At 42.4% G+C, this 12,627-nt stretch overlaps 1 protein-coding gene across 6 annotated transcripts in view; it reads left to right on the top strand.

Annotated features, from left to right (window-relative positions):
• The window catches only part of DISP1 (dispatched RND transporter family member 1), a 177,813-nt gene that overhangs the window by 65,529 nt on the left and 99,657 nt on the right, over positions 1-12,627 (top strand). For 5 of the 6 annotated variants that reach the window (XM_032393990.1, XM_032393983.1, XM_032393984.1 and 2 more), the window contains exon 2: positions 11,233-11,295. The gene's annotated coding sequence lies outside the window, so the exon portion shown is untranslated. Of the gene's footprint in view, positions 1-10,031; positions 11,296-12,627 lie in introns of those variants that run through there. The other variant, XM_032393986.1, reaches the window with a different exon arrangement.

Below are 12,627 nucleotides of genomic sequence, written 5' to 3'. Positions count from 1 at the left end.
TACTGCACTCGTACAATACAGTAAGCTAGAGAAGAAAAATGTTATTAGGAAAATCATAAGGAAGAGAACATATACAGTCCTGTCCTGTAACATCTGTGTACGAGCGGACCCATGCAGTTCAGACCCGTGTTGTTCAAGGTCACTCCGCTGGAGAATCACCTGCATGTATGGGAGGCAGAAATAGGTTCATTGAAGCACTGTCAGTAGTTGTAAAATACCAGAACTCCTCAGTGTCCACCGAAAGTGATAGGGGAGTGAGCTTAATGGCTCCACACTGTGGAATAAACCGTAGCAGTTAGAAGGAGGAAGTAGAGCTGTGTGCGAGCCATCACTTGGGAGTGGTGCACATGATGTGACGGCATTTACAGGAAGTTTGAGGACGTGCACGACGGTACCCTGTTGTGTATGGATACGCGTGGCGCAATAGTACAAGAAATACTTGCATATGAAAACCCCAGGTTCAGGATAGCGGTCACATCTTCGGCGTGAAGAAAGGGAATAGAATCGCGGAATGTTCTGCAGGGGAATCCACTTAAAGCAGTTTATGGGGGAAAAAAACGCAGATAAGACAGATTTTAAAGATGTTTATAAAGCTGGTAAATGAAGGCGTGGGCACTCGTTATATCCATCTCTTTTTCTTATGTTTGAAATACTTTACGTGCACACAAATTAAGATAAGTATGTGGAGAGACTGTAAAAGCAGCAAGGAGAGGGAGACAGTGTGGCCCCTGGAGTCAGAGGCACGGGTCTGTCCTCTCTGCTTCTTCGGACTCTGGCCCTCAGCTCCTTGCTTTACTTCTCTGAGCTTGTGACCTCATCTCTAAAGTAGGGATAATACCTCTGGGCACCTGGGTGGCTCAGCCGGTTAAGTGTCTGACACTTGATTTCAGCTCAGATCTCAGGGTCGTGAGATCGAGCCCTGTGTCGGGCTCTGCACTGGACATGGAGCCTGCTTGAGATTCTCTCTCTCTCTCTCTCTGCCCTTCCCCCTCCCTCCGCTCACACGCACACTCTCTTTCTCTCTCCAAAAATAAAATAATTTTAAAAAATAGGATCTCTAGCCCAGTTTGTTAGGAATTAATAGCATCCCTAAAGGGCCTTTTATAGTTGTTAATGCAGAGATGCCAAGAACTGGGAACAAGGTCTGAGCAACAACAGGCACCGTCCTTGCTCTTACATCACTGCAGAGTCTTGTGGGGGAGGTAGATCATCAGTTAATCACCCACACAAATGTAAATGACACCTGTAATCTGTGTCTTGAAAGACATGTGCAGTGTGATTCCCTCTGATAGGGGATATTATGGACCGCAAATCTGTGTCCCCCCGGATTCATATGTTGAAACTCAAATCCCCAATGTGTTGGTATTTGAAGATGGGGTCTTTAAGAGATAGTTAGGTCTTGAGGGTGGCATCCTCATGATGGGATTAGTGCTCTAGTAAGAAGAGACAGGAGAGATCTTGTTTCATCCCCCCTCCGATGTGAGGAAACCAAGAAGGGGGCTCTCACCACAACCTCCTTCTGGCATGCTGGCACCCTGATCCTGGGACTCCCCAGCCTCCAGGATGTGAGAAGTAAATGTTTGTTGTTTGATCCTCCCAGCCTATGAGATTCTGGCTACAGTCCTGCAAACTGACTAGGACTGGGGAAGGAGAGCTGGTTGGGGAGGTCCTGAAAGGCTTCCCTGAGAAGTGCCTTAGGGCTGGGCTTTGAAGAAAAAGAGCAGGAGCTCAGTGAAGAAGAGAGGGTAGCTGGTCCAGCCTGAAGGCACAGCCCCAAAGTGCTGCTGGAGGGTGCACAGTTAGAGAAGGAGCCCAAAGGAGGCCAGTGGAACGGGGTGCAGAGCTCCAGGGGGGAGGCTGAAGACAAGCTAGGAAGCTCCGAGCCAGCTGTGCAGCACTCTGAAGGCCCAGCTGGGTATCTGGGGAATGAAAACAGCAGTGAAAGACGATCTGGTAGACTAGAGTCCCTGAAAATCAGGGTGAACCAAAGACATTCTTGAAGGATGGTTTGGAAACAACTGTAAACAATGGGGCATTGTTAGGAAGTCTTACAAATCGATCTGCCTAGAGAGAAGGACCCAGAGTAATCAGAGTTTAGATGGCTTTTTAAAAGAAGATGAGAATTGAGAGGCATAAGCTGCATCCACAAACCCGTGGGTAGTTTTTTGAAACATCTGTGCGATTGGAAAAGAGTTTTGATCCTCCCTCCCTTACTCCTTTTTGCCAGTAGCTGTTCACCCTAAGGGGTCACTATCTTTAAATATAATAGAGTGCTTTGTGGTGTGCATTCCTAAGTTTACACTGTTCTACAAACACAGCTAAAGCCTAAAATAAATAGTGAACAAATACCAAGGACCTTAACAGTATCCTACATAGATGGTTTGGGTATAACCACTGTTACCAAAATGACAATGATATTCCTACTCATTGCCACCCCCAGCTGAAGTGCTTAATACATGAATGTTTTAAGTGCTTTCCAACATTCATGAGTTAAACAAATACTTGTTGAGGGTTCACTGTGCCCAAAGCACTGTGTGAGGTGCGTGATGGATGGATGCATGAGTTTATTGGTGTGCTGCTGCTTGCTCCAAAGATCACTCCCCTCCACCCACCCTTGGCTGTGGAGCTGTTCCCCCTGCTTTCTGGGGCAGTTCCTGTGTCTCCTCCAGCAATAAAGGGACAGCCAGAGAGAGGAGAGAAGGGGAGACGGTGTGGGCTGGGCTCCAGGCACTGGTTAATAAGAGAAAGAGATCTCAGTCCTCATTGGTCACATTTAGAGGGTGCTAAGGGACCAACTCATTCTGAAAACTGGCAGGTAACGGGAGAGAATCAAGGACTTCAAGTGTAAGTTAAAAAAAATAGAGATGTATAAAGATAAACATTTTTAAATAAACATTTGGCATAAAATTCTGTTATAGGAATGGACCTTTTTTCAGCTGGTTCCCTGTTGATGGAGAATGTGTTTCTATTTTCTCCTCTTCCTCCTCCTTCGATAAATAGAGAATGGTGCAACAAATATACTTGTTTGTATTATTTTGATGAACTTTAGGTTAGTCATAGGGTAAATTGTGGCAATGGGATTTCTGGGTTAGAGGGTATTTTTAAAGGTGTATTAAAAATATTTATAGCTGTTACTGTGTTTCCTCTGGAAAGGTTTACTAACTTTGTTAGCTCCCATGGGTCTGACAGTGTCCACACCCACACCATTGTCCGCAGGGGTGTCGGCAGGCTTAAATCTAGCCTAGCTGAAAGTAAAAGTAGCATCTGAGTGTTTTGATCTGAACGTAACTTAGTTATCAGTAAGTTAATTTGCCTTTATTATTATTATTTTTTAACCTCACATTTTTTGGCTAATGCTTTTTATTCAGTTCTAATCCAGAGTCCTTAATTGTTTAATGCTTTGGTTGGCTCCAAGGTGCTGTGGGTCCCATTACGCTTACAGAGGTGTGGCTTCATAAGGAGGCGCAGTGGGTGTTATGGAAAGGTCTTCAGGGGAGGAGCTCTGCTCTGTGATTAGCTTCACAGCGAATCATATTGATGGGGTTCCGGAGCCGACGACGAAGAAAGAATTCTTGAGACGTTTTGGTGCAAAATGGTGGTTTATTAAAGCTCGGGGATGGGACCTGTGGGCAGAAAGAGCTGCTGCCCCGGGGTTGTGAGGGGTGACCGATTATATACTATGGGATTGGGGGAGGTAAGGAAAAGGGGAGGTTTCCAAAGAACTTTCATATGCTAAAGAGGACCTACGAGATACCAGAGGCCTTGCCATTATCAAGTTAAGGTTGTTTACCCCTCTAGCAAGGCATTAACATTAAGATAGTTGGGAGCTTCCTGGAGGAACATTACATTCTGCCCACTTCAATTATCTCTCAATGGGCTGCCGATTATAAGGGCATTTAATTGTATCTCCATTTCCTTTTGGAAGCTAGGTTATTGATGATAGGAATGCTTTGTTCTTGTAGATTGCTAAGACATTTGTAAACTGAGGGAGACTCCTGTCTTGTAGGATTGTGATCTCTATAAGTTAACTATTTGTTTTTCCTTTAGGGCAGCCAGGAGTGCCTTAGGAATGACACATATATCCCATGGGGGGAGGGGGTTGTGGGGTGTCAGCTTCTGCTTTGTCCTCAGCTTGCCTTCTTTTCCCTCATCAGTATGATATTCTCGGCACAGATACCCTAGGTGAGAGATAGGGCTTATAATGAGCAACTACAACACGTTATGGTAAAGCATTTTTGTAAACTCTGAAGTCATGTAGAAATACAGTGTTACACTTTTAAGAAGTTTACTTACTTTTGAAAGCAAAACCTTTAAATGTTTTTTTAATTCTTAAAAAGATCTTTTATTTTATTTTTTAAAGATTTTTATTTATTTATTTGAGAGAGAGAGAGCACGTGAGTGGCAGGAGGGGTAAAGGGAGAGGGGGAGGGAGAATCTCAAGCAGTCTCCCTGCTGAGCGTGGAGCCCAACTCAGGGCTCAATCTCAAGACCCTGGGATCCTGACCTGATTTGAAACCAAGAGTCAGATGCTTAACTGACTGAGCCACCAGGTGCCCCTGATTCTTAAAAAGGGACCTTATGTGCTCTTGGAAAATTAATTTCAGGAAAGCTGATTTCTGACCTTTAATATTGATTAGCATTGTGATTTTATGTGTAAGGAAACTAAGTGTAAATACTTGCTTTCTGGGGTATAAATAAAAGCAGCATTTTAATTATTGTATGTTTATTTGGCAGCTCAGGATTTTGTTTTTTCTTTTCTTCTGAGCAAAGACTTTGCCCTATAATAGATTAGGGCCCTGATAGTTATACCTTTAACTGAAATTGGCTCGCTCAGGGAAGGACTTTTGAAGACCATTAGTTTTAATTATGCTTGTTAGTGTAACCTTTGTTTTGAAAGCAAAATCATTTAGTATCTTAACTGACAGTTCATTCTCTGGTAATAAGACCCCTGGCTTAGTTGTGTAGGAGGACCTCAGTGATACATCTTCACTTTCCCATTTCCTTTGCCGTATGAAACGTGTCACGGGCTTTCCTCCCGGACAAGCACATTTCGTGTGCGTTGGTCATACTTGAGTGTGTGTGGTGTGGGTTGTTGGGAAGTGAGAGTTGCTGTGTTGGTGAAGGAACTGAGTGAAATGCGTCCTGTATGTAGTGACTTCACGTGATGCCATGATGACTTGAATGACTGGTAGACAAACTTGGAAATTATATAAGGAATATCCATATATTATAAAATTTTTAATTTTGTAAAATGCAATTGTCTGCATTTTCCCCTATTGATCATGAAGAATAGTTTAAATATAAGGTCATTTTTATAGGACATAAAACTTAACAACAAAAGGAGAAGACAAAAAGCAAACTAGTAATACTATAATGTCATCAAAAATGATAAGAAGACCAAATTCTTCATAGACAAGAGGGCAATTCACAAAAGAGGACATATATATTATTAGCATATGTAAAAAAAAAAAGATTTACTTTTCCCAGTAATCAAAGAAATGTAAATTTAGATACTCCTTTCACCTGTTAAGATTTAACAAAAAATGTTGACGGTTTGTCAGAATGAACATTCTTGCCTTGCTTGTGGAGTACAGATGGACAGACCATGCAGCTTTACAATAAGCATCAAGACTCCACTGCTGGGAGTCTTAAGGAAATGACAACATATATGTAGAAAAAGTCATGTATGAAGGTTAATTCATTGAGGTTTCTTAATAGTAAAAATCAGAAGCAATCTAAGTGGTTATTAGGGGAATGTTTGGTTATGCAACCGTTAAAATTTATATTTATGAAGCTTAACTTGAGCACTGGGGAGGAAGCAGGAAGCACAATCCCAGTTCTGTTGTAAAAAGAGGAACATGGGCACATACACGGGCCTGTTGAGAGAGCATCCCGGCTTTGGGATCACGGGTGACTGTTGTATCAGTGTTCAGCGTGGCGCAGTGTTTCTTCAGTATGCACGCACTACATCCGTCCCCAGAAAGAGAGCGGACAGTATTTACTTAAAATCACTTCTGTGACATCTACCCATGCGAGGGAACGCAGTCTGCCTCAGCCTTCCTAGCAGGAAAAGGCTCTTTGTCCCAGAGAAACACGTGTAGGTTTTCCAAAGAGAGGGCAACACTTTCCTGTGTGAACTACTCAGGGATGACGCGTTCTGGGGGAAGTGTAGCTTTCCCGGGTGTGGAGGCCTTCTAGAAGAGTAGCAGGAGAGTGTGCAGGACAGGAGGCTGGTTTGACCTCACATGACTTCGAGAACTTACGGGCCTGCTGTGCCCCACTATAGGGAACTGCTCCAGCCCCTTTAGCACTGGAGATACATTCCCGTTGTGCACATCCATGGATTTTAAGGAAGGAACTGGATGTTCAGACAAGCGCTTCTATCTTTTCTTCTTGAAGTTCTCCTGACAGGGGTGAGGGAGGGGCCACATTTGCAGCTCCTGTCATGGATTTATTGACAAAGCCACCTGCATTGGGGTATAATTTGAGCTTGTAAAATTAGCAACACAGTATTTTCAGTTGTGCTTGAACGTTTTTACAGGTCATTGTACCTTTGGTTTTGGTTTAAAGGAAAAATACTACTTTGACACTCTTTAATTCTGGATTTTGAAAGGGACACAAAAGATGCTCCTATTTTGGGAAGAGTAAACAGGAACAGATTTTTGAGTGAGTACCTTCATATATATTTATGTGGGTTTATGTATCCAACATGTACACCTGAAATAAGACTTTTATCAAATTAAGCATTTGAGAAGGCGGTTAAAGGAAATTTTGAGTTGGGGACTTTAATAATTAACATTTAGAAAAACAGCATTTCTTTCTTTTCTATAGAATTAGAACCTTGACACATCTTTAAAGGAAGCACTACATGAGCACAGTTGTCTCACTTCCTTCTGCGACTGACATGGAGAATTTTCAGCTTTTCTTAATCCTTTCCATCATGGTCTTTTTACCATATGTGTTCATGTCGTAAGAATAAAATACTTGTGGGACGCCTGGGTGGCTCAGTCAGTTAGGCGTCTGCCTTCGCTTCAGGTCATGGTCCCAGGGTCCTGGGATCAAGTCCCGTGTTGGGCTCCCTGCTCAGCAGGGAGCCTGCTTCTCCCTCTCCCTCTGCTGCTCCCCCTGCTCGTGCTCTCTCTCTCTCTCTCTCTAATAAATGAATGAATAAAATCTTTTTTAAAAAAAGGATAAAATACTTGTACGTTGCAGATCATTTAAGATAAAATGTACATTGCAAATAAATATGATAATGTTATTTTGCAATGATTTTTCTCATCTTTTAAGATTTAGCTTCTAAATTTAATTCTTCCTTGCAGGCATGTGAATTTTTCCTTACTTCTCGAGGGCCATTCCAATCATCTACACAACGAAGGAGCAAAACGCACTCTTGCTAGTGTAGTAATCTGGGAGTGGCAGATATTTGGGAGAACTCCAGTACAGTGGCAGAAGGAGGAGATTGATGTCTGGTGGGATCTTGTCTGCATTACATTGGAAAGTATCTTTGTCCAGAGAGGGAAGAAGACATACTGCAAATTTGCAGGCTAATGCAAAGGGACCAAATTTTTCTCTTTGTAACTTTGTGAATGGAGAAAACTGTTCTCTGTTTGTTTCCTTTGTTCTAGTTTTAAAACTTCCTATGTGTTCCACTTTTAGGGCATTTCCCATTTGTCTGACTCTGTTTTCCATGGAATTTGACAGAACAAAGAAAACATTTTATGGTGGAATTACATAAATTCCTTATGTTTCTATGACAGGCCAGACTCACTGGACATAAATGATGATGGCAACAATTGACAGTATGTTAAACATCAGCATGGGGTATCTGTCTAGGTACTTGGAAACTAACATACACTAGAGAAATTAAAAATATTATCAGAGAAGATAAAAAAAGATAAGTTTTCCAAAGGAATTTTTCAGAAAGAATGTCAAAGTCTGTCACATATAAAGGCTTTACTGAAATAGGTAAGATTATGACTGGACCAGCCTTTAGCAAGATGTCTCTGTCCGTACAGCGAGAAGACTTGTGGGAGGGTACAGTTAACTAAAGAAATGGCAGTTAAAATAAGGCAGGAGAATAATTTCATGTCTTTTAAACTGACATTTTTTGTTTTTTAAAGAAGAGGAGGCCCAGACCTTGTCAGGTTGAAGGATGCAGAGGGCAGTTTAAGTACTGTAAATATGGGGCACCTGGGTGGCTCAGTCGGTTAAGCGTCTGCCTTCAGCTCAGGCCCCACATCGGGCTCCCTGCTTAGCGGGGAGTCTGCTTCTCCCTCTGCCTTCCCCCGTTAGTGCGCGCACTCTCTCTCTCAAATAAATAAAACCTAAAAAAAAAAAAAAAGTTTAAATACTGTAAATACGTTCATAGCCTCTGACCCAGTAATTCCAAGCATAAACATTTATCCTAAGAAAATAATTTAAAAGACTTAGATAGACACAGCTGCAACAGGAACCAAGGGTGTACACATGGACCAAGTGTTGTATAGAAACCTTATTTTTCCACTTTCAATATTGGTTGTTTAGAGACAGACTGTGCAGGAGTTACAAGACATAGGCGCTCAGCCACAAGCACGCAGAGGGCTGTTAATTCTACAGATGGACTTGTACACGTGCTTCACAAGGCTCACTGGAAATACAGCCAAGGCTCTGGAAAGGGGCAGTGTGGAGGGTCACGGTGCTGTATTCATACCGCCAACCTGGGCAGTATGCTAACTGTGCTTACAGGTAGACAAATGCCAGATGCACCTGCACCGCAGTGGGGGCCGGTCACACACCGTAAGGGGAGAGGGGATCTGATTATAAGGAGAGCCAGCAGAGTGACAGCTCTGAAGATAGGGACCCATCCTGTCATTCTCATCCTGGTGCCCCAGTAGAGGACCTGTCCTGTAACCGGCTTTCAGTCAAGGATTCATGTTTTGTTTGTCACTCTTTTCTTTAAACTGATTGCTGGTGCAGGCTTCCAAATTCCTGCCAGGTGACTGCACCAGAATCACTTGAGATGTTTAAAAACATAAATGCCTAGATCTCCATTCCCTGGAATTCTTATTCATTCATGTGGGCTTATTTTCACAAGTTTTTATTTGAAATAATTTTAAACCTTCAAAAAACTTAGAGGGGCGCCTGGATGGCTCAGTCAGTTGAACATCCTACTCTTGATTTTGGCTCAGGTCATGATCTCAGGGTCCAGGGATGGAGCCCCAGGTCAGGCTCTGTGCTCGCTCAGTGGGGAGTCTGCCTGAGATTCTCCCTTTCCCTCTGCCACCCACCCTGTCCCCATTCACGCTACCTCTCTAGAATAAATAAATAAAATCTTAAAAAACAAACTTAGCAAGTTCCCCTTGACCCTTCACCCAGCTTTTCTTCATCCTACCTAACTATAGCACAATTATTAAAACAAGGAAATGAACATTGTCTTAATACTATGAACTGATCTACAAGCCTTATTTGAATTCTGCCAGTTTTCCCACTTATATCCGTTTTGTGGCCCAGAATCTGATCGAGGGTCCCACATTGCACTCAGTTGTCTTGTTTTCCCCGTCTCTTTCTGTGTTTGATGATAGCCCCTCAGTCTTTATCTTCCACGATGTTGGCAGTTTTGAAGAGCACTTTGTGTGTGTGTGTGTGTGTGTGTGTGTGTGTAAATGTCTCTCAATTTGGGTATATCTGATGTTTTCTCATCATTAGAATGAGGTTATGCATTTGGGGCAGAAATACCACAGGAGAAAAGCTGTACACCTGTTAGTACATCATATCAGGGGTATATGATGTCACCAAGTCTTACTACTGGTGATGGTAACTTTGATTTCTTAGTTACGGTATCCAGCAGTTTGTTTTACTCTGTCTCTGTGTAGTTACTATTTTTTCCTTTGTAATTAAGTATCTTGTGAGGAGATACTTTGCAAATATCCTGCTTCTCAACAAAAATTACCATTAGGCGGATACCATAGTAGTAATTCTTGCAGGCAAGAGCATCTGTGGCTTGATGACTTTGCAAATATCCATATTCTCATCAAACCACTGTCACTCTTGCCTGCAACAATCATTACTATGGTATTTGCTTAATTTTTTTATTTTTACTATTCCTTCCACATTCAGTAATTGGAAAGTGACTGTAAGGAAGAACTGTCCCTTTTCCCTCGTTTACTTATTTATGTCAGTATGGCCTCAGGAGTATTTATTTTACTCTATGGGTTTTCATCCAATACCATCATCAATTTATTTTCCTGCTCAAATAGTTGCAGCCTTGGCCATCGAGAACTCCTTTGAATTAGCTTTTGACTTCTCTCTGCATTTTTTTTTAGCACATCTGTACTTTGAGACATCACAAGGTATTCTAGGCTCGTCCTCTATTTTTCCTGCAATGGCTTTAGAGCTCCAAGGGTTTCTTGTACTGGATACTTGTATTTAGAAACCAAGATCAGGGTGCTGGACATGCTCCCTGCTGCTTGGGTGTCTTTGCTTGTAGGCCCTTTGGTGGACAGAGCTAGTGAATGCACATAAGTATGCTAGCACAGCTGCACACATTCGTTTCAGTATCTACCTACCTCTGACTCAAATCCCGTAGGACAGGGTTCTTTCTAACGTCACCGCCTTTCTTAGTGGCAGCCTATTTTCTCCAGCAGTGAGAGACTTGGCACCCATTATCTATAATACATTTACTTGTTTGTTCAAATCTTGTAGACACAAAAAGCAGTGATTCTAACTGCAGGCGGTTTTGTCCCCAAGGGTCATTTGGCAATGTCTGGAGACCCTGTCCATTGTCACAGTTCAGGTGGGGGAGTGCTAATGGCATCTAGTGAGGACAGGCCAGAGACATCCTGACCTTCCTGCCATGCCCAGGACGGCCCCCACAACAGAATTAAATGGTTCAGAATGCTGGTAGTGCCCATGGTGAGAAACCTGGGGCATCAAGCGGTTTCAGAATGGCCAGCCTGTACCCCTATGAGAAACACATAATCTTTGTGTAGTTACTTTTTCTTTAGTCTTACAGTATTCAGTCAAAACAGTGTTACTGAGTTTATTAGGACCAGTTCCTTCCTCTACCTCCTTCAGTATGGTTGTGATGCACTTGTAACCCAGTTAGGGTCATTTGTTACTGTCTGTACTCAGTTTGGGGTTTGGTTGATTGAATGTATGTTCTAAAAGTCAGACCAGTACAGAAGGATGTGCTCCAAAAGTGCAGATCTGTTTTTACAAGTTCCTCAGATGATTTTGATTTTCACCTTTTTTCAGAACCAATGGTGTAGCTCATGGGCGTTGAAGTCAGACCTGAATTTACATCCAGTCTCTTATCAGGTATGTAATGTCGGGTAAGTTACTTTCCCTCCCTGAGCCTACACTTCCAAGGGTTGTCATGAGGGTATGAAAGTATACATGCGGTGTTTATCAAAATGTCTGCACAAAGTGGGAGCCCAGATGAGAGCTGTGTTCATTCTTTCCTGTATCCGTTTAACACATACACGGGCGATGCTACCGTGTGCCGAGGTGCTACACTTGCTCCCCAGTGAGACAAAATAAGTAAGACCTGATTCATGCCTTTTAGGGGTTCACATTTTAGGGGGGCTCTTGGCAGTTTTAGAGTGGCCATTTCTTACATCGATGTGGAAGCTTTTCCCTAGAAGGCCTGACGGGTGCAGACTATGTATTTATCTCTCTGGTGAGCTGTCGTGGTAAAACTCAGCAATCTAGAGAAACAGATCGTTCTGTGTCGCCGACTCTCTCAAATAGATGTCATTTCAGGCTTCTAAGGATGTCTAGATAGCAGACTGTACGAAGTTGAACTCTCTAGGGAGCACCTGTATTCAGGTGTTCAGAGTTCTTGGATACTAGCCATTCAGAAGATTTTTTAAACATATATGAAAATGTTTTGGAGCAGTGCTTCTCAGTTTTAGTTTGTATACAGATCATCCAAGGATTTAGTTAAAAAGCGGAATCAGTCAGTAGGTCTGGACTGGGGCCTGGGACTCTGCATTTATAACAAGCTCCCAGCAGATGTAGCTGGTTGTGGGTCACACTTTGAGCAACAACGGTTATTACATGACTTTGAAATCACATTTTCTGGGGCATTGAATCCTAGTTCTTCAACTTATTAAGTATGTACCTCTTACTAGTGATTGATCTCACTCTGAGCATATTGCACCTTTAGGTTATTAGCTATTGAAGTCACCGCTTGGATCATATCAGCATTTTAAATTTGTAGTATGTGAGGACAGACCTCTAAAAACTCATTGGTGGAATTGAAAAGCAAGTGTCATGATTTGGTATTGCAACTAACGATATGCTTCTTCCATTTGGATCTACATACTATCTTTGGATTTTTCTTCCCCATGGTGACAGCCACTAAAACTAAGTACCTAAATAAACTGAAATTAGGAGCAGAGTTGTGTTATGTTTTGTTTGGTTTTGGTTTTGGTTATGTTTTGTTTTTGGGCTCCATGTGGAGCCCAACTTGGGGCTTGAACTCACAACCCTGAGATTAAGACCTGAGCTGAGATCAAAAGTCAGACACTTACCAGACTGAGCCACCTAGGTGCCCCTGTTTTTTATTTTATTTTTTTTTTAAGTAAGCTCTATGCCCAACATGGGGCTTGAACTTACGACCTGACATCAAGAGCTGCATGCGCTACT

This window comes from Phoca vitulina, unplaced genomic scaffold (assembly GCF_004348235.1).
Source record: "Phoca vitulina isolate PV1807 unplaced genomic scaffold, GSC_HSeal_1.0 scaffold78, whole genome shotgun sequence".
Lineage (NCBI taxonomy): Eukaryota > Metazoa > Chordata > Mammalia > Carnivora > Phocidae > Phoca > Phoca vitulina.
The sequence above is the reverse complement of the archived record's forward strand: the minus strand, read 5'-3'. Positions and strand labels throughout refer to the sequence as shown.